We start from the raw sequence: 21,633 nt of genomic DNA, 5'->3' as shown, positions 1-21,633 counted from the left end.
TGCAACCGATGGAGGATGTAAATTCAGCACTATCTGCTCTTGATCACGTTTAAACATTTCATTTATTCTGACGAGAGGTGGTCTGAGATAGAAAAAAGCCCATCCAAGCAAAAAAAAAAATACTAACTCCTCCACTGCCAAAAGGTCAAACCAGATCATTGCTCTTCCTTTGAGGCAAGTCCAAGCTTCCCAGACCTCATCTTGCTTGTGGGGGAGGAGAAACACCCAACCCTCTCGCCACAGCAGAGCCCAGCTCCTGGCAAACAACATGTTTGCACACGAGTGCTGTTTTGTGCTGGGAAAAAATAGATGTTTTCAGCCAGCAGCTGTCCCTGAGGAGGGGCTCTGAGTGGGCTGGGGCTGCGCTAATTACAGCCACATACTCCTAACGAGATGCGCTGCAGGAGAGCCAGAGCAAGGAGGATGGGGGCTGATTTCTTAAGGCTTGTAGTGTGGGGTATGGCCAAGCAGAAGTCTCCTGTGGGTCTGGCAGGGCAGAGAGAGGAAGAAAATGGGGCCCCATCACCCCTGTGTTTCTGCAGATGCTGCATCTCAATGAGCTCCCCGTGGATCAACTCATTAGCTCTATTTAAAGATTGGGAAGCTATATGTTTATTCAGACACTGGGAGAAAACATGATCACTTTTTTTTTTTTTTAAAGTCTGGGATGTCTTATTTTAGGTTAAGGAAAACAGCAAGGAAAGGATGAGCAAATATAACTCCCCAGGAGACAGCAAGCCCACTGTGTCTGCCTCGGCAAGGACCTCTGTCTTGGAAGTTTGTAAAACTCAAACCACCAATGTTCTGCGGAGCAGTCAACAACTACCCATGGCCATGCAGCCTACAAGGAGGGAAAGTTCAAAATAAGCATTAACCATTAAAGGTCTCTGGGCTGGAAATGAGGAGGTCTGATGTTGTTTCTCCAGTCCCAGTTGGGCAGAGCTGTGGGGTAACTGGGAACAAACCCTTCCAGCACATCTGGTCCCCATCCTGCTCTTTGTCTTTTTGAACCAAAAGCTCTCCTGGGCTGGCACTGGCTCTCTGAACATATCTCTACACGCTTACAATGTGAAAACCAGATCCAGCCATTTCTGTAATGTGACCCATTTCTAGGAATGCTCCTGCTCAGCTTCAGAGTTTTGTTGTCTGTTCTTGCAATTGCAGCCACCGGGCTTCTGTGGAAAAGTGGGAAAATCTGGCTTTCCTATGGAATCAGGTCATTACTTTGTTCATCTCTAGTAGGGCTGATGGAGAGCTTTGGGTATGGATGAGGATGCACCAAGGTCCCTTCACCTACCTGAAATAGAGAACATGGGAGCTTGCTCACAGGAAAACAGGAGCTCACACAAGGGTAAGAGAGAGGCAAAAAGAGACCCAGGAATGAGGAGAAGGGAAGAAACACTTGGACATCTTCTAGGATGTGTTACATTGGAGGATGTTCGTTTATAAAACTCGTCTTCTGACCAGTTCAGAAGTCTGAAAAGTGCAGCTCGCCTCCATCCTGCCTGACTCTGCTCCCTGTCTTGATGTTGCACGTGCTCAGGACTCACCCAAAGGCAGGTTTGCTGTAATTTCTTGTGTTCATGCAGTGTCTAAAGTAATAAACAAGATTTCAGGGTAACACAAGCTGGATATTCAAGTATTTGGTGCGCACTGACATTTCAGAAGAGTACAGCTTTCATGTAAGCACCTAATAAGGCTCAAAGGGAAGAGGGCAATAATACTAATAACAGCAGCAGCAGTGATCCCTGATATGATGCTGGCCTCCCCTGTAATTGCCTTTTCCCCATTTTGTTTCTCCAGCACATCGACAAACCAGTTGGTTTAAAAACAACAGCAGCAAAAGCCACGTAAGTGCATCAGGTTGTAGAACTGGATTTGCTTTGCCTTATAGAATCATAGAATAGTTTGGGTTGAAGGGACCTTACAAGCTCATCCCGTCCAACCCCTGCCATGAGCAGGGACATCTTCACCAGCTCAGGTTGCTCAGAGCCCCGTCCATCCCTGGAGACATCCCAGGCCAGGCTGGACGGGGCTCTGAGCAACCTGAGCTGGTGAAGATGTCCCTGCTCATGGCAGGGGTGGCACTGGGGGAGCTGGGAAGGTCCCTTCCAACCCAAATTATTCTATGATTCTAAGATTTACTGCACCCTGTCTCTGTGGGGGCTTCAACCCTGATGCCTCGCACATGTCTGTGCACATCTGCTCTTGGGGGGCTCTGTGCATTGTCAGGGGGTTCTGATGGGCAGGGTCGCATGGTTGTACCCCCTTCCCAGGCCAGGGTTCCCGTACAATGGGGAGCCTTGGGCATCTCACACAGTGGTGCCAGTGTGAGCCCAACAGAGGCTGCATTCAAACTGTGGAGGGGCTCTCCCTGGGTGGTACTTGAGTCCCTGCTGACCCCAGGGTGGCTTTTTCTTGGTTGGGAAAAAAAAAACCCAACAAACCCATGTTTGATCCAGGCTCATGCAGCCTGGTGCTCTCTGGCTGGGGTCAGAGGAGGCATGTGGTCACCCGATATTTGTCATAGTTTGTGGATTTATGGCAGCGATCTGAAAGATGCAGCATCTTGCAAGCAGGAGGAATGTGCTAAAGGCAAAATATGATGATGGGAAAGTGAACAGAGAGGAGATCTGTAAGAGCAGGGAGGAATCCAGCCCAAGAGCCAAACCTTGGCTCTGGGACTCAGGAAAGAAAGAAGAACAGGCCTGAGGAGGGAGAGACCGTGTTGGGTTGGAGAAAATGGTTTGGAGGTGGGCTGGGGCCTGAGATGTCAGGGCATCAGAGCATCCCCACCGGTCCCTGCCCTGCTGCTATGTTTGGTGGTGTTTGGCATCGTGTTATGGGAGCTGAATTTTAACTTCAAAACTTGAGCTGGAAAGGAAAGAGGAGCAAGGGCTGTCTCAGTCCCAGGCCCAAGGAGGCCCAGCAGAGCTCCTCGGATGAACTGTCTTGGGTCTAGCCAGAAAGGAAAATGCAGGTGTTTGCTTTGCCTTTTTTTTCCTAGAATTTTGGACAGCAAAGAGGCACATCACAAACCACTGTCCCCTTTCCCAGAAACAGCTTGTTTTCCAGCTGGTGCTCCTTGAACAGAAAGTTGTTTCTGTGGAGGCATCAAAGCCCACTGCCCATGGGAACACCTGGCTGGGGAGGCAGCTCCCACTCCCAACATCTCTGGATGTGCAACTGTGCTTGATTGTGTTCAGATTTCTCCTGGTGACAACCTGGGGCTGTGCAAGGTGTGAAGTTATCACTGGCATGGAGAGGGCTGCTGGTATCTGGTTGGCTGCAGGTGGAAGAGGTGATGGCTTACCTGTGCCTCCAAGAGTGCTCCTCTTCTCTGCCAAGACATTATTTCAACACTGCAGTTTCCCTCCTGACCTTTACAGCTGCTGGTTTGAAATGGTTTCTTGGCTTCTTGTGCTGGAAGGGATTTGATGTCAGAGATGAAGTGTCTGAACATTTAGCATTTAACCCCTGCTCTCCCCCATCTTCTCCTTCTTTCCTTCAGCACTTGAGGACCTTTTGGCTGCTCTTGCCTTGGCATAAGGAGCTCTGGCGAGTGGTTCAAGGCAAGAGGACCAGACTCAGGTTAAAACCTCACCCAGAAGATGCAGATGTTGAGCCTGAGGAAGTGAAAACCCCTTGGGCTCTCCATAGTCTGTGGAGAAGAAGGAAGCCCAGAGGGTCCAGATCAGGATAGACAACAGCCCATAAGGATGTCCCCTGCCTCCTGAAGGACAGCTGTCTTCTTTGCCCTGGATTAGGTAGAGCACCTTGGAAACTGAGGAGCCCTGAGGCCTTTGCAGTGGTAGATGACACAAATCAAGGCATGATCCATATCCATGAAACCCCAAGGATGCACCTGTGGTGAGCTGGTCTACATGGGTAACGTTACTTATTCCTGAGCACCTTAAAATGCTCAATTTGCTTTGGAATTATCTCCCAAATGTATAACTTGGGTTCTCCTTTGGGCTTTGGCTCTCTGGGGCTCTGCATACCCTGACCTCTGGATCGCTGGTCTGGCTTGTTGGCCTGTGATGGGACCAGTCCCTTTTCCTGAGCAGAGGCACTCTGTGGTTCCATGGTGAGCACAGTGAAGGAGAAATGGAGAAAAGCAAAAACAGGGGAAAACAACTTCCCCTCAACACCCCCTCCCCTGCAAGCCCTCCTCACTCCCAGTTCCACTTCCAAAAGCTTTCCAGGCTTGCATGAGTCTCTGAAGCTCATTGACCTCCTTTTTTCTACCTTGGTGGCACCATACACTTTATTCTCTTCCTTCAAAACTCACCATAACTATGCAGGGGATGTTTTTGAAGAAGCAATTTCTCTCCAGGAAGCAGCGAGCTCCTGCCTGGCCAGAGCAGGCACAGAAAATGTATACAAACACAAGGAAAGACACAATTTCCAGCCATGAATTCAACCCAAGTGCTAGGAACTAAGGTTTTTATGAAGGAACTGTTGTGCAATTGAAAGTCCCAGATGTAAACAGCAGCAGCATGCAGTGTTCAGGAAAGGTTACAAAACCAGAAACGTGGTTATTGAAGCCTTTGAGTGATCCATCAAAGAATGCAGAATAAAAATGTTCTTACACTCAAAACTGGGGGAGCTGGGAAAGGCTGCACAGCCTGGAAGGCTGGTGACAGGACTTGGAGGAGCCGTGCGAATGGGGCGAGGAGGCAGACGAGTGTGGAAAGTGTTTCATGACGGTGATGCTGCTGCTTTTGCTGAGCATAATTAACACTGTGAAAATGTAAGCCATAAACTGGTGACGTGCAGGGAAACCTCCTGCTGTGTGTACAGGTGAGATAAAGCAGAGGTGTGAATGCAGATTTAGCATGCCTGAGGATGGAAAGGGCACTGAAAAGCATACAACATGTATTATAGAATTATAGAACAGTTTGGGTTGAAGGGACCTTTCTTCCTCATGTCCAGCCTGAATCTCCCTGCTTTAGTTTAAAACTATTACACTGTGTCCTATATCTACAGGCACTATTAAAACACGAAGGGGTCCAGGACTGTCATTAGAACTCCAAACTGCTTCTACAATATAAATATTAGGAAATAATGACGACAATAGCACGAAAACCAGCAGCAATGACAGCAGTGCATGAAGCGGGACATGGGTGGACATGGAAAGGCAGCAGACATCTGGAATAAATGGGGATGTGCAAACGCTGTCTTGGGAGGGCTGGCTTCAAAAGCGCCTTTCTTACACCATTTCCCAGCTGATGAGCACAGAAGGATTTAACAATATCAACTCATTAAGGCTGACAACGTCCTGGGGTTGTAAAAGCAACGGGGCATCCTTTCATTTACATCTCCACAGCTGTTTTTCTGAGCAAGGGACAGGGAGAGGTGTTTTGGAGCAATCCCTTTTCCTCCTCCATGGTTTTCTCTTTTGCTGGGCAGACTGCAGCAGCCGCAGAAGTTTCCTGTTGGTGCTGCATATTGTACGCCTGTAGCTTTTTGTGCATGGGAGATAAAACGCCCACTGTCTAGCAACTCATTAGCTCTCCTTCAGCAGCATTAGTGGTTAACAGTGTAATTAATTTCAGTGGTAAAAGGAGGTTTTTCAGACCCAGGAGAGAGATTGTTAATCTTCTGGCATTTCAGACAACAGCGAAAAGTGGCAAATTGCTTCTTAGAAATATTGTGTGCCGTTAAGCAACTTATAACTAAAACACTGACCTGAGGTGGCTTCATTTTGTTTGCGAGTTATGTTAAAGAATAGTGATTTCAATGTTGTGAAATGTCTCGTAATGTCGATGAGCAGGCAACAGAATGTCCAGCAGGATCCTCGTGTTCGTTACTGCTTCTGGGTCATTTGTTACTATGCGAATATCTGCAAAATCCCGTGTTCAGGCATCTGAGTCATCTCCCTGCTGTGGGAAGGAGGCAGATTTTATAATGAGTAGAAGAAGAACGTGGCACTGTCCTTTGCTAAATGTGTGCCCAGCATTTAGCTGATTGGGCCTTAAATCAGGGCAGGACATCGCAAGAATTGCAGAATAGCAGTGTTAGTGGTAATGGTGTGCATTTGTCATCTTCAAGCCTTCCTTCAGGTGATGGGCATTCCTGCCTTAGAGCACGCAAATAGGAGCTCAGAGTGGGCAGCTTTTGCTTGATAAGGAAACCCCTTTGGCTGGTTTCTGTGTCTTGGGTCTCAAGGATTGCATCAAGGATGAGTGAAGGAATGCCTGAAGGCCATATCCACATTGTTGGAGGCCATCTGGAAACTGTCCAAAGCGTCATTCGGCATTTGACTGTGACCCAGAGCCCAGCCCTCATGGCTCTGGTCACCATCTGAAGCCAAGGACCAAATGCTCCAGGAAAAGTGTTTTCTGTTGATGATGTTGCAGACTTTGCTAGATTCATGATGTGTTCATAATTCCATGAGGAACACTGGCTGCCTCTTATTTCCAGACTGAAGGAGGTCACATAAAGTTCAGACAAGCTTTGGGAAAATATTTGAACTTCAGAATGTTTGTATGAACCCAACCTCTGACCTCCTGAGCCTCACATTTTACTAATTCATGAGTAATGTGAGGCCAGCCCTTCTATGTACATGTGCGTGTGCATTGTGGAAAGATGACCAAATTGTTGCAAGCACATAAACTAACAGGGATGAGAGTGCGTTCCTCTGGACTGTTGTGTCCCAACATTGGCAGCAGGAAGAGAAACACCTTGGATCTAGATAATGCCTCCAGAAACATGTCCATCCCTGAACAAAATGAGGTCTGTTACCACTAGGACTCAAATACCTCAGCCCCTTTGAGGAAATGGTCCTTACACCCTATTTATCGTCTTGCATCTGAATTTCTCTCTGTCCCTCTGGAGCAGTTTAGGCATCACGTATAACATCATGTACATTATTGCTGAGAGCATTTGGAAGGCTGGCTCATTGTTTGAAGAGGGAAGATGGATTTTAATGTTGTGACAGCAAGCTGGGGATGCAAGCACCAGAATGCAAAGGTATCCTCAGGGTTCAGCGTGGGGTTCTGGCTTGTGACAAGTTGTGACTGTCCTCTGGCCCTTTTCCTCCTGTGCTGAGGGCTCGAGTCCTTCAAAATCAGAAGCCAAAATGGCAAGTTATTTAAAGATTATCTGTTGCATGCTGTGTACATTTATAAATGTGTATGTAAATGTCAAAGAATTGATAGAAACAGGGAAAGGGAGGAAAAATTGAGTGGGGTTTGGCTTGCTGCAAGATCCTTGCAGGACAGAGAGGACGATGCGATGTCAGTGCCCAGGACCTGGAGACCCAAGGGCTGGGGACTGATCCCTTTGCCAGTTTTCCCCCCTCAGCCTGGTATGCTGCTTCCCAGCTGATTCCGCGGTCCTTGGCCACCATCGCCCACAGCTCCGCAGGAAAACTGTGCTGCATCTGGCCTTGCAATCTGATCACTGAGCTGGGTCAAGCATCACTAGTACTTGGCCAAATGTGCTCATCCCACCCAGAAAGAGGGTACAGAGATGAGAGGAGGAGAGATACTTAAATATAGGAAGTTAAAAACCCTTTCTGATGGGCCCCTTTTCCTGCTTTTCCACTCAAAAGCAGCATGCGGGGAAGAGCACAACAGTATTTCCCGACAGCTCGCTTCTGGTAGCTATAGAAACTTAAAACACAGGCACAGTAACAAAAATACATCTCTTTGCTGGAGCTTCCTTCCCTTGCAGCTTGTGGCTTTTCACTGACATGAGCCACCTCAATCCTGTAAGACCCCTGGGAGCCTCAGCCTGCGGTCAGAATATTTATTTTGATTTCTTTTTTCCAATTGGAAATGAGCGGTGTAATTTTATTAGCCAGAAATGGAGAGATGCAGAGGTAAAGTGGGAAATATCGGGGACCAAGAGATCCAATTCCTAAACGTTGCACTGGTGATAGCAATGATGTCAGTACGGCTATGTGTTTGCTACCAAATAGATGGATATATCAAAGCAGAAAGGCTGCTGGAAGGGCAGGGATGCTGGGGAGCTGTGGATGATGCCAGGAGCAGCTTGTTGGCAAAGTCCCGGTGGCCCCCTCCTGCCCGCAGGTCTGCGAGGCCGGTCTCTGGCACGGATCTGTACGGCTTCATGCCACGTCGTGGGCATCCAAATGGCTTTCAGGCTTTGTCACGCACCGCAGGGCTCGGCAACCTGCCGGGACAAGGAGGGCTTCCCTCTGTCACCCCTGATGGGCTGAGATATCTGCTGACATGATTAGCAAGGACACAGGTGGAGGAGAGGCTTGTTTTTTGTTTTGGTTTGGTTTGGTTTTTGTGGGTTTTCTTCTCCCTTTCCCTTTCCCTTTCCCTTTCCCTTTCCCTTTCCCTTTCCCTTTCCCTTTCCCTTTCCCTTTCCCTTTCCCTGTTCTTTGCGTTCCTTTCGTTCCTGTTCTCTGTCTATTTAGGAAGTGTGTGCTCATTGCAGGCAGGATGCTGAGTGGCAAAACCTCCTGAGACATCCACGCTAACACACATTTCCATGCTCAGGTGTGCCCTGCAGATCAGCATCCCAGTTTTGTCCCAGATTAGGGGCAACATGAAACACCTGAAAAGTCCCAAGTAAATAACATATTTCATTGTTTGATTCCTTCCCCCCCACCAACAACAAATAAATAAGCAAAGCCTGCTAGATATGGCATTTGTGAGACACTTGTGTGCCAGTAAATTACTCTGTTCTTGGTCTCACCCACAGCTACCTGCTAAACCGTGGTGGCCCTTTCTCAGCCCCCTTGTCAGGAGCTGTCTTTGGCTGCTTGGGCTGGCTCTGCAGTAGCCCGGGGGGTCAGCACAGCACCTCATTTTCTTCCCTTGAATATTGTTTATTGGGAGTAATTTGATATAAAGGGAGCTTACGGCTTTCTGGGTATGCTGGTTGCTTGTTTTACTAGGGGCAGCAGAAGGAAAATGGATTTATTTGCCCTTGTAAGGGAACAGCAGGTGGCTTTTCTGCTAGCATGAGCCCCCTGCATGTGGATGATGCTTGAGTGGGCTCCAGAGCAGACCTTGCGAGCATGTTCTGCTGCTGCTGCTGGTAAAGACGCAGTGGCAGCGGTGGTGGCCTTGCAGCAGATACCACCGTGCAGCTTCCCCTGCCAAGTGCTGCTTGTGAGGGAAGGTGAAACACCTGCCCTTGTCCCTCCATCCTCCCCGCTGCCTTGCAAGAGGTGCTGCCCTTCTCCCAGCCCTCTGGAAAGGTGCATCATCTCCTTAACCTTCAGAGGGATGCTAAGAGTAGCATATCCTTGGGGTCAGGGTGAGACCTTGGAGCATGATGCTTCAAAGGAGGAGGGATGCAGGGATTCCAGAATAGGTGATGTGGTGCGGTAGGAAGAGAAGGGAACCCTGTGAATCAGCATGGGAGAGGATCAGGTGTGGACCACAGAGGATGATGAGACAACCTTGCAGGATCTGGTGTATGGGAGAGCATCTCCCATAAGCCCATTTGTTGAAAATACGGCTGTTTCCGCAGCTGCCTGTGGTGTCTGTTCCCATGCATTGCTATGCTATTGCCAGGAAGTTTTTCCTAATAATTTTCCTAATTGCTGTCTTTCTTTGCTTCAGATAAGGCTGATTTCCTCCTCCCGTAAGCACAGCGGATGCAGAGAACAATAGGTACCAGGCCTGCTCTGCCCACCACCGTCATCCTGCTTCCTCAGCGCTGGTGCCCAGACCCCCACTGGGAATGAAGCAAACTCAGAGAACCCACCCAGGGGAAAAAAAGCTGCTCCAAAGAAGAGATTTGGAAAATAACTTTGCAAAAAAATGGTGGAAAGCAGCAACTGAATGAAGAGCAATGTCTACAGCTGTTCCAGGACAGGTACAGCAAAATACACCTATGTATCCTTAGCACAACTTTGGTAACATTAATAGAAACAAAAGAATCTCATCACTGATGTTTTGGCAAGTTTTGGGAATTAAGAATCAGCTGAGAGTGATCAGCATGACAGAAGGAAATCGTGACAAAGCTTTGTGGCCTGTTTTGCGTTGCGGAGAAGGGAAGGTGCTGCTCGGGAAATCACAGCTTCGCAGGGCTTTGGGGATCCAGCCACTGATGGGAAGCTGCTTATTGCGAAATATGCAGCTGAGTGTATCCAATTATCACTCTGTCTCTGGGTAAAGTAGACAAAACCTGAGCTTTTTTTTTTTCTCCCCCTCTTTTGTGCTCTAAATACCAGATGGTGAAGTCTGCAGCCCCCAATTCTTTAATCCTTCCTGTGTCGGCCGTTGTTTCCAGACCACGTCTGGTTGCTCTTTCCTGGACTGGCTCCAGCTCATGTGTATTATCCTTAAGTTGTGGTGCATCACAGTGAGTTGAAGCATCATGCACAAGGAGAGACGTCACCTCCCAAGGGTGGCCCGTGTGCCTCCTGAGCATCAACCTGGATCCCATCACAACCTCCTGAGTTAATTTTTTGGGCTTATAGACCTCTCCAAAAGCTATTTTGGATTTTGGTCTATCTATTCAAAACACATCTCTTTGCTTCTCTGGTTTTTGTCCAGCTCACTCAAAATAAACGTCATGCATTTGTTAAGGTTGTTTCTAATTACCTGCTTTCCAAAAATCTTGCAGTCCTCATAGCCCGGAGTTATCTGCACACTTTATAACACCCTCTTTAGTCTATCATCCAGGTTGCTAATGCAAATTTTGAATGTATGGGGTCAGGTGCCCCTTCAAATCCTCTCACAGCATGGCAGGGAACCTCTGATAGCTTGCTGAGCACAGGTTTTCTCCCCTCTGTTGTGCCCCAGCTCTACAGCTTCCCCTGGATCAGGTTTCTCTTGTTTGTTTGTGAAGTTGTCAGCCAAGACAGTGCCAGGAGCCTCCCCGGAGTGAGGATCTGTCACAGCCACAGCTTCCCTCCATCAACTAGGCTGGTTTTCTTGTCAAAGAGCTGAAAGGATTGACAAGAATTTGCTCTTGAAAAAACCCTCTTGGCAATTTCTCTTCCCCCCTTTTCCCTCTGATCTAATAACTTCTGAATTGCTTAACAATTTGTACTGGCAGCTTTCTAGACGCTGAGATCCAGGTCATGGCTAGGATGCCCTGGGCACTGCCTGGATGCACTGTCTCGTTTGGGTCTTGTATTGCTGAGTCCAAACTAGGATGGGATTGTCATGTTTGATTCACCAATTCTTTGATAGGCAAAGGCTGGAGGGAACAAGAGTCGTCTGTTCCCTGTTCAGGATGCTGCAGCACCTATACATTTGTTGTGGCCTTGAATGGCAATCTCCCCAACATGGAGGCAGTGCACATAGAATCATAGAATAGTTTGGGTGGGAAGGGACCTTTCCAGCTCCCCCAGTGCCCCCCCTGCCATGAGCAGGGACATCTTCACCAGCTCAGGTTGCTCAGAGCCCCGTCCAGCCTGGCCTGGGATGTCTCCAGGGATGGTTCATCCACCACCTCTCTGGCCAACCTGGGCCAGGCTCTCACCACCCTCAGGGCCAACAGTTTCTTCCTCATGTCCAACCTGAATCTCCCTCCTTTAGTTTAAAACCATCACCCTTTGTCCTTGGCCCCGCTAAAAAGTCTGTCCCCATCTTCCTTATTGGCCCCTTTCAAGTATGGAAAGGCCACAATAAGGTCTCCATGGAGTCCTTTCTTCTTCAGGCTGAACACCCTAACTCTCTCAGCCTTTTCTCACAGGAGAGGTATTCCAGCCTCTTGGGATCATTCTGGAAATTTGGGAGAAGTTTCCTGCCCTTTGTGGATGTAGCAGAGCCTTTCAATGCAATGTCAGAGGTTAATTGTGTTTAGGTATTTGGCACTTGGCAACATTTACAAAGCACGGAGAAAACATAAGGAACTGGCGTATGTTTTTAAATGCTCCATAACGATGTCAGCCGAGGAAGATTTACATAGGAGCCGGAGCATATGGCATGCTTTATCACTGCAATCATCTGCCAGGACATGCGCCGTCACCTAATTACATACCCACATTTTGCCTTCTCTGCTTTACATCTTGCCTTATTTCTTGCAGGGCCATCAGCCATGGATATTTGAGATGGAGCACCGAGTGGTGCTCCATCAGAGTGGTGGGACATCCTGGACAAGGATAGCGGGAAGAGGTTTCCCTGCAGGGATCTCCTGGGTTTGGTCTCCACTTGTGCTGGTTGGCATCTGAGAGATTGCTGAGGAGCTAATGCACCTCTTAGCTCCCATGTGGCTAAAATCCAGCTGGACTGACTCCTGGGTAGATAAAAAGCAGAGGATAAGAGGAATCAGAGAAAATAGATGCCTATTTAACATAACGCCTGTTCCAAGGTGACACTCTGTTCTGCATCATTCCTACATGCTTGTCTAACTTGTTCTTAAAGATTTCCAGTGAAGTAGACTCATTTGCTTCCCCAGCTAATCTATACCTCTGCTTAATTAACCTTGTCATTAGAAAGATTTCCTCAAGTCTCACCCAAATGGGCTGCACTTTAACTCATCACTTCCTGTCCCACCTCCAGTGGACATGGAGAAGTTCTCCAAAGGGCTATCATACCTCTGAGGACTGTTGGGAGGTTTTCCCTCAGTCTTTTTTTCCCAATTTAATTTTAATTTAGGTTTTCCAACCTCTTATTGTCTTTTTTTCACCCCTTCAGACTCTGCCCAGTTTGTTTGCATCTGCCCACCATGGTGAGATTTCTGACTGTCTGCAACCAGGCAGCATGCAGCTGCTCTTGCTTTGAACAACCGCCTTCCAGTTTGGGAAAAAGCTTTTCCAAAGTGGAAAAAACCAAACATCTTTCATGATCCAGATGTTTTGCATTTGGGATTTGATTTCAGGGATGTTTTCAGACCTGCTTTGGTTTTAGTGCGTCTTGTTTTCAAGGATGAGAACATTTTGTGCTGATGAGATTGTTCAGCTTAATTGTATGCTAAAAGCATGTTGATGTTTATATTATGTGAGTATTAATTTTAATCTCCAATATTAATCAGTAGCAATGTAAGCAATGTATTGAGTATTATCTTTGCCAGGTTGTATTTGTATCTAATTTAATATTTACAACAGGTGTTTAATATTTTATATTATGTGATAGTGTTTCTCTGTTATTGTTCAACAGGGACAGGAAAAGAAATAAAATCTTTAAATGGTCACATGGGAATTCAGATTAAACATCAGGAGCATTTTTCTTATGGAGAAGCGTAGTGAAGCGCTCGAGCACTTTGTTGGGAGCAGTGAGGAACTGCTGTGACCCCAGTGTCCCCAACCCACGCAGCTGCATCAGGACATCACTCCAAGTCCCTTTTGTCCCCATTTTCCCCGTGGGAAAGGAAGACTCCAGAAGTCACAGCCTGTAGAAAATGAAGAGGACTAAAGGCAAGATCTGAACTGGTTAAATTTTGCTTTAATTGGGATGTTTGGGTCATTGAATTAGCCTATAGATGAACTGTCCAGAAACCACAGTCCAATTTCTGCTTCTCCCAGAATTACCTAAAATTTAACCAGGATCTCCTTGGCTGGACTGAAGACCACGTTTGTGAAGTTGGATGATGGTGTGTGCCTGAAGATTGGGGCTAAAAACCTCTGCATAATAAGTTGTATTTTTTCTTCTAAAACTGCCATCTGTCCCTTGGATCTGCTGCCTGCCCGGAGCACCAAGCTGAGGCACATCATGGAACCCACGGCCATTTTCACCCCAGATTTGAAGAGCAGAAGAACCTTCTACTATTCATCTTTTGTATAATAACCTGGAGCTAGAAAATGCAGTGGAGATGTCTAGTCTTAAATAGACCAGATGCTTCGGATCCTGCAGGAATCTTATTTTTTGCCTTCCAAAGGGCAACGACCATTATTTTTGCTTTTCAAAGTACAGTGGCCATTAGGTAGTGGTGGCAATGGCAGGACGGGATGGTGAGAGTGTCTGTGGAGTAGGGGATTGTGTCACAGGCTATACATTGTGAGATTATAGTAATAAAAGCAGAAGAGATGCATTTCTCAGCCCCCATGTCTCAGCAAAGGTACGTAAGACCACTGGTGAAAATTACAGGTTTATAGACCTCAGGGAAGGACCCAACTTCAGCAACACCCAAATTACCGAGATACCCAAATTACTTTTGAAAAAGTTCGACCCTTCCTCAGCTGTTTAAGCACTTCTAGAAGGTTTTCCCACTGTTTCCTTACCTGATATGTCTCATTTTGGAAGATGCCAGAAGATTACACTGAGCTGAGGAAACCTGGGCTACATTTCTGCCGTGTCCTCTGATGCTCAGACCAACAGGAGGATGATTTCCTTGGATCTGGCTCTCAATTCCCAGCTCTGAAAGAAGCGTAATCCACCCTATTTTCTTCAAAAATTGTTTTGAGATCTCATGATAAGAGCTAAACAGCATTATTATTTTTCACAACCTCATCATTATTTTTCACAACCTAACTGCGCTTCTAACTTTTAAACTAGAAAGCAGGTTTTTAATTATTATTTTTCAGTAAGCCATTTAGTTAAACCATATTTTAATAGTATTTCAACAGACTTTAGTCCAGGAAACAAAGTAATCACAAGTTATACACCTAAGCACTGATTTGCACTATATTTCCCCACAAAAACATATATTCGTTGTTGCTATGAAACCAGAAGTTTTGCTTAGATCAGATCATTTTGTTCTCATGTCATGGATAAAGGAACTGAATGAACAACGCAGTGCTAATGGTTTTTGCTTTAAATCTACTTGAAGAAACCTTTCACCTCCCACACCTGCCAAATAAATAAGGTGTTTTTAAAATGGTTTTGGTAAGTTTAGTGCTCCTGCAAGTGCTTTCTGCAGCACAGGTGAGAGATGCAGCAAGAGGGGTGTTGGGGCTGTGAATTGGCTTGGAAATTTGAGTTTTGCAATGATTTATGTCTCAGTTAAATTGAAGGGTCTTTTTTTGCTTATGAAGTAGTTTCCTGAGTCAATAGTGGGGGGCTTTGAGGGTTGTGAGTCCTGAGCCCCAGTGGGAGCCCAGTGTGGCACCTGGATGTTGATGGAGAGATGTTGATGATGAAATGTTGATCATGAGAATAGAATTTTTGGTTGAACAGCTTTTTCTGGTTGTCTTTTGGAAGAAAGTTGTTGTTATGATTCACTTGGGTCCTGGACATGACTCTTTAAGGGTGAAAAAATTAACAACAAAAAACAAAGAGGTGAAATGTTGGGATAAAATTGCCTCTGGGTGATGACGTGTTTCGTCTTGGGCAATATGGGAAGATTCTCTGTTTCTTTAGGTTGCTTATGTATATGTACAGCGTGCATACATCTATCTCATCTCTATCTATCTCTATCATCTCTATCTCTATCTCTGTCTCTGTCTATCTCTCTATCTCTATCTCTATCTATCTCTATCTCTATCTCTATATCTCATCTATCTCTATCTCTGTCTCTATATCTCTATCTATCTATCTATCTATCATCTCTATCTGTATATGTGTATATGTAATATGTATTGATACATGCTGCATATGTAAACGTATATGCACATGTATGGCTTTACCTTTAAGAAAAACTCTTACATTTATGAATATATGTGTGTATATTTTTCTCTGTACATATATATATATATACACACTTTTATAGGTATGTGTGTTTGTGTATAAAAGCATATTCCTGAAAAAAGACTCAGAGAGAAAATTTCTCTTGCTCCTACCCTCATTTGTATCTAATTGTGGATGATGGATTGCAGTTATATGGTTTTCTCTAATCTCTTTTACTTAATACAAATATATCTCTGTAAGAATTCCTTGGAAGAACTGTGGGCAGAAAGCTAATTTATCCTCAGTACTGATTCATATTCCTTCCTCACTGCAGACATAACAGTAATGGGCTTGTAAAAGTCGATGTTTGCAGAAAACCCCCCACCTGTTTCGGGGAGCAGCTTTGGGGTGTCTCGTGAACCCCTGTCTTTCCCCCGTCATGGGGAGGAGGGTGGTTGTAAGAATAGACCCTGTGTGACAGCCCCGCAATGGGAAACGAGCTGCAGCAGCCAAAACTGGAATAAAAGTCTCGTTTTAGCTGCTGAACAGAAGATAGGAGTTAAAATATGCAAGCCCGTGATAGAGCCAGAAAAATGTGTGCTTTGTTTAAACGGACTAGTGAGAACTGTTCTCCATCCCTCATCCTCAGCCACCACAGCAAACGCCACGGAGCTTATTTTGGGGTTCACCTTGTGCAAGCTTCGACCTTGCCATCCCAATTCTTGTGTTGGAGGCACTCAGTGTGACTAGCTGCAAAAATCTCCCCAGGTATCCAGCCCGGTGTGTGTATATATATATATATATATATATATATATATGTATACTCATATGTTTACAAGTCTCTAGCTGCTCTATTTGCAAAATGAACTTTCAGTCTGTGAAAGAAAAATTGACAGTGGGTAAACTTCAAGTTGTTTGGAGTGACGTTGTCTGTAAAATCAAAATGTTTCTAGAGCTCCTTATGCTAGTATAGATACATCACGAACTCCCTGCTTCACCAATGCAGCGCTCCTGGCAAATTTACTCTGTTGGCTTAGGCTGAGTTTGCAGGAACCCTGAGAAAACAGCCCCAAATATTAACTCGGTTCCTACCACTCTTGCTTTAAAGAGGAACATCATTAGCTCTGACTTAGCTCATTAAAGCAGGGATGAAAGGAGAGGGCAGCACAGAGTGAGGAGAATTAACTCAGCAGGGCGCAGGGCGAGGGACGGAGATGAAGGGAGATGTAATATCCAACATGTGGGGCTGATTGGTGTGGGACATTTACAAGTAGACCTTAACATTTTGAGAAAATGCTTTTTCTACTCAGGCATTGGGCTTTTCCAGGGTGGGAGACACCTGTGAGTAATTCAGGATAAGCCCTGTACCAAACATAAGCCACAAACCCAAATGGATTTATTTCAGGCTTTTCACAAACTCTGGTATTAAACTTCCAGTAGCTACACTGGTTAAACTGGTGGCCTTGCATGGATACAGAGAAAACAGCCCAGGGTCACCTTTTTCTTTGCATTCTCAAAGACAAACCCTTGTAAGAAGGTGTCCTTAGCTTTTGGGGCAGGAAAGGAGCAAGACCCAGGTCTCTCCCCTTGAAATCAGTGCTAGTTCCTGTCTGGTTTGGTTTGGAGCAGGAGGGAGATCAGATGATACACAAAATGTAGCTGCTGTGATCAAAGTGAACTTTTAGGTTTGTCATACTGAGGTGTGATACACAGCAAGGCTGTTTATACCTCCACTAGGTTAAATTAGCATCATTATCCCTTTGCAAATGAGTAGATATTACCATGCTGCCTCTTAAAAGAAGCAATTACCATATCTATTGGGCAGTACATTAAATGACACCATTTAATTAAAGCCTAATTTATCTCTGAATGAAAAATATTTAAAATCGCCGTACAGTATATTATTCCATTCAATTACCACAAATCTCTGTCTGTTTGCTGCTGCAGATGAGCTCAGTTGGCAAGCTGGCCGCACGCCCCGGCGAGCGCTTGGCTTTTCCTCTTCTCTGCCTGGTGAATCAGCTCCAAACGCTGACCCAGCAACCTGACTTCTGCCTCCCATGGCCTTTCTGAGCTTTAGTGGAGGTGAGATGTTTTCCAGCCACCTCCAAATAACCAGGGCTGAGCTCAGCATCGCTGCTGCTGAGCCCTCCTGCGAAATTGTGTTTCTGCAGGTAATGGAGCCTTTTGAAAGTTTATGCCGAACGGGATGTCTCATCCTTGGAGAAGCTCCCAACATATTTCCATAGTAGTTAATGCAGGATGTCAGCTTTTGGGCTATCATGGAAATCCCAAATCAAGCCAACCTAGGATTTAGGAAGAGGTTGGAACATTTTGTTGGGCATTGGAACAGGCTGCCCATGGCAGTGCTGGAGTCACCATCCCTGGAGGGTTGGACAGACGCGGAGATGAGGTTCTCAGGGACATGGGGCAGTGCCAGGGTTGGGTCAATGGTTGGACTCGATGACTTTGAGGGTCTTTTCCAACCAAAATGATTTTATGATTCTATCTTTAAGGGGCATGGAATAATATCCCAGCCCTACTGAGGTCAAAGAGGAGTTGTTGACCACCCACCTCCCTGGTGTTAAGGTTTCTCCTGGAGCCTCTGGCAAGGGTCTCCAGGGTTAACCTGGAGGGAAGCCAAGCTGAATTCCAACAGTAGCCCATAATTTTAGTTCTCCTAGTTAAGTCATGCTCAGTAGTTTACGTTCCACAAAATTTCTTCTGTTTTCAGCCACAGAAACTCAACAAATGAAATAATCACAGGAAGTTTTTGCCAATTTGACATAAATTTGGAAAGAAGAGCTGCTGCTGGCAGCCAAGGACAGACAATTTGCTGCCCGTGCTGCTAATCAGTCACAAGAAAGATGCTTGTTTTATGTGTGTGTGACTAATGGACCAGTAAAAAAGGGCTTTAAAATTAATAAATAAAAGAGCTAATGCCTCTGGCTGTACGCTTCAGGTTGGTGTTATGTCACATCCCATTTAGCCATGCATGGATGCATTCCTGTGTCATCATCTGCTCTAGTGACCCTACATTAGCAGGTGGGTTGGACTGGGTGATCTCCAGAAGTCCCTTCAACCCTAACCGGTCTGTAGTTTTCTGATACTATACCATGTTTGAAGTCAGGGGCAGGAGGGTGCATGAGACAGTGGGATGATGTGTTGGCTGCGATGCAACATAATCATCGAGGACATTAAGAAAACCCTTCTTAAATTGAAGAAAAAAGATAGAGAAGATTAAATTATTAAATTGAGTTTATAATGTTATTTTTGGCAAGGTTTGCTGTCTGGAAGGGCAGACACGGCTGTGACTGTGGGTCACTACCAGATGATGTTGCCTGTTTGAAAGCAGATATTCTCCATTTCCATTTGGGTTCACGGCAGACCCTTGACCCTTTCCAGAAGAGGAAAGTGCCTGCAAAGCACTTTTCCATCAACTTTAAGAGGTATCAGTGGTGCTATGTGTCCTGACGACGCGGTGTTGGCCACCACTGTCCTGTTTGCACAGAGCTGTGGGAAGCGGGAGGGAGGATTTCATGACTTTGGGAACACAAAGGGCAAACACTGCTGAAAGAATAACACTTCTGTGCAGCAAACCAGAAGATGTACAGCTGCTCACTGGAAGCCTTTTAAATATATGATGGCCACGAAGCGTAGAGTCACAGCATTGCAAAGTGCAGCGTGAGAGGGAGGTTATTTTTATTATGATTTTCTGTGATATTGGCATTTCTGAACAGCCTGAAATCGGGAAAAATGCTTAGGGATGGCTGGGAAACAAAGGCAGGTGGCATTCCTGCTGGTTTTGCCCCAGACTGCAAACCATCTTGAGTTAAAGATGTTCCTTTCAAACACAGCTGCCATCACATCCCAGAGCTAAGAAACATTCAGGCTTTGGGTTGCAAGGGAAGGAAAAAAACCCCCTTTCCAGGGACTCCTCGGGCTCTGTGGACGTGCAAGCCCAGGCTCTACAGCACAGATATGAGCATATACTGAAGTCCTGGTGATTTCAGTGCCCAAGTGCTTTGCTGAACAGGTTTGCCTTAAATATATTTGTTTAAGGTGATTTTTCCAGCCTGGGACCTGGCACTAACTGACACATCAGCACCCAGCAAAGGGCTTTTCTCACCAGAAAGTCACAGTGCTGTGCCAAAGGGGAAGGAGGTGCTGATCTTCTAGGAAAGGGTGAAGATAAAGAAAAAGAAAACAGAAAGAGAAAGAAGAAGAAACAGAAAAGAAAAAGAAAACAGAAAAAGAAAAAGAAAAAGAAAACAGAAAAAGAAAAAGAAAAAGAAAACAGAAAAAGAAAGGAAACAGAAAAGAAAAAGAAAACAGAAAAAGAAAAAGAAAAAGGAAAAGGAAAAGAAAAAGGAAAAGGAAAAGAAAAAGAAAAAAAACAGAAAAGAAAAAGAAAAAAGAAAAAAGAAAAATAAAAAAAGCAGAAAAGAGAAAAGAAAAAAGAAAAAAGAAAAAGAAAAAGAAAAAAGAAAAAGAAAATAGAAAAAGAAAAAGAAAACAGAAAGAGAAAGAAAAACAGAAAAGAAAAAGAAAACAGAAAAAGAAAAAGAAAAAGAAAACAGAAAGAGAAAGAAAAACAGAAAAGAAAAAGAAAACAGAAAAAGAAAAAGAAAACAGAAAGAGAAAGAAAAACAGAAAAGAAAAAGAAAAAGAAAACAGAAAGAGAAGGAAAAACAGAAAAGAAAAAGAAAACAGAAAAAGAAAAAGAAAACAGAAAGAGAAAGAAAAAGAAAAAAAGAAAAAGAAAAAAAGGAAAAGACTGATGGTAGACTATATCCTTTTGCATGATGCCACTTTCATGGTTGTTAGATATGAAAGGTGTTGGTGATGGGAAGATCAGACCTAAAGCTTTAGGTTTCATTTGTACTTAAAACCAAACTGGGAGCGTGCCCAGTTGTAAAATTAGGAGCCCAGAAGTTACTCAGTTCACACTCAGAGCTACTCAGAAACATCCTGGAAATGCTCTTCTGGACCCCAAATCCTTCTCCTGCTGTGGAGAAGATGTTGTACAGCCCCATGTGGGCTGAGCTCTGGTACCAGCATCTCTGTGGTTGTGACCGTCTCTGAACTTCTCACCAAGTGGGTTTCCTTGCAAAGAAGAATTGATTTTCTTCATAGATTAAGTATCATTGTTCCTTTTCTTCAACCTTACTGGTACTTTTTTCATTATGGCTATGAAAAGGGAACAGAAATATAAACACAGGGGAAACCTGACAGTGTTTAGCTTAGTAGGGAATCTGGGGCAGTGTTTTACTCTTAGATCTGTACAGCAACTCTCACATTTATTAGAGAGGTTGACAACTGTGCTTCTTTCTCTGCATCATGAACCTACTGTAGTAAAAGGCTGTTCCCAGATGGTAATACCTGGCGTATGGGAGTACAAACATATATAAGTAAAACATTGGTACTCTCAACAGAAACTGGCAGTAGAATGGTCAAAAATTCTTCAATTTTAATGGTGTGTGAAATTTCACATGAAATGCATTGACAATAAAAATCACGGAGAAGGTTATTTTCAAATGAACTCTTAACTGAGAATGTTTAGTTTGGTCTAAAAGTTTGACTTGGTCCTGCAACACCAAAAAATAACCCGAACAGTTGATCTTAGCAAGATAAAACAAGACTATGGGAAAATGGGGGAAGGGGGAAGAGATAATTTAGCTTGTAAAATGCTAATTAGCTTCTGGTATTAGAAAACCATATGTCTGGGATTTTTTTTGGCTTCAAATACATTTACCATGAAGAAACACAACTGCGTTTAACCTGGGGAAGCTGAGGGTGAATGCCAAAGTTGCCTGTGGAGAACGTGGGTTGGGATAAGCTCTTTGCCCCCCGAAGCACAGAGACAAAGCTGTCACAGCTTTAACGTCTCTTTCAATGCAGGTTATATCTCCCGCTCTTCATTACCCTGTAGTCTGCAGGAAAACGCTGGTGTTCGCCCATTTATTTGGCATTTGGATGGTGTTTGCATCCTGGATGGGGGGTGAGCGGGGCTGGGAAGTTGCTGTGTCTTCCCCTCCTTCCCAATTCCCATGACTTCCTTCCTCTTCTGGCTGCAAATCTCATAAAGCACAAACCCCATACATTCTGCAGAACCTTTAACTTAAAATACTCTCCATAAATCCCGTCAGCTTTATTTTGCCATGGGTGGTTTTTAAACTGTATTTGCTGCTTTCGCATTTTTTCC

At 45.1% G+C, this 21,633-nt stretch overlaps 1 protein-coding gene and 1 long non-coding RNA gene across 6 annotated transcripts in view; both read left to right on the top strand.

Annotated features, from left to right (window-relative positions):
* The window catches only part of LOC135579501 (uncharacterized), a 53,660-nt gene extending 33,655 nt beyond the window's left edge, over positions 1-20,005 (top strand). For 2 of the 5 annotated variants that reach the window (XR_010472689.1, XR_010472685.1), the window contains 3 exons: positions 3,512-3,870; positions 9,552-9,807; positions 13,044-20,005. This is a non-coding gene — a long non-coding RNA (uncharacterized LOC135579501). Of the gene's footprint in view, positions 1-3,511; positions 3,871-9,551; positions 9,808-11,971; positions 12,256-13,043 lie in introns of all 5 variants that reach the window. The other 3 variants (XR_010472686.1, XR_010472688.1, XR_010472687.1) reach the window with 2 other exon arrangements.
* Positions 1-21,633, top strand: part of TMEM260 (transmembrane protein 260) — a 283,367-nt gene that overhangs the window by 38,136 nt on the left and 223,598 nt on the right. The window lies entirely within an intron of this gene.

The sequence above is a fragment of the Columba livia genome, chromosome 5, assembly GCF_036013475.1.
Source record: "Columba livia isolate bColLiv1 breed racing homer chromosome 5, bColLiv1.pat.W.v2, whole genome shotgun sequence".
Classification (NCBI taxonomy): Eukaryota; Metazoa; Chordata; class Aves; order Columbiformes; family Columbidae; genus Columba; species Columba livia.
The sequence above is the reverse complement of the archived record's forward strand: the minus strand, read 5'-3'. Positions and strand labels throughout refer to the sequence as shown.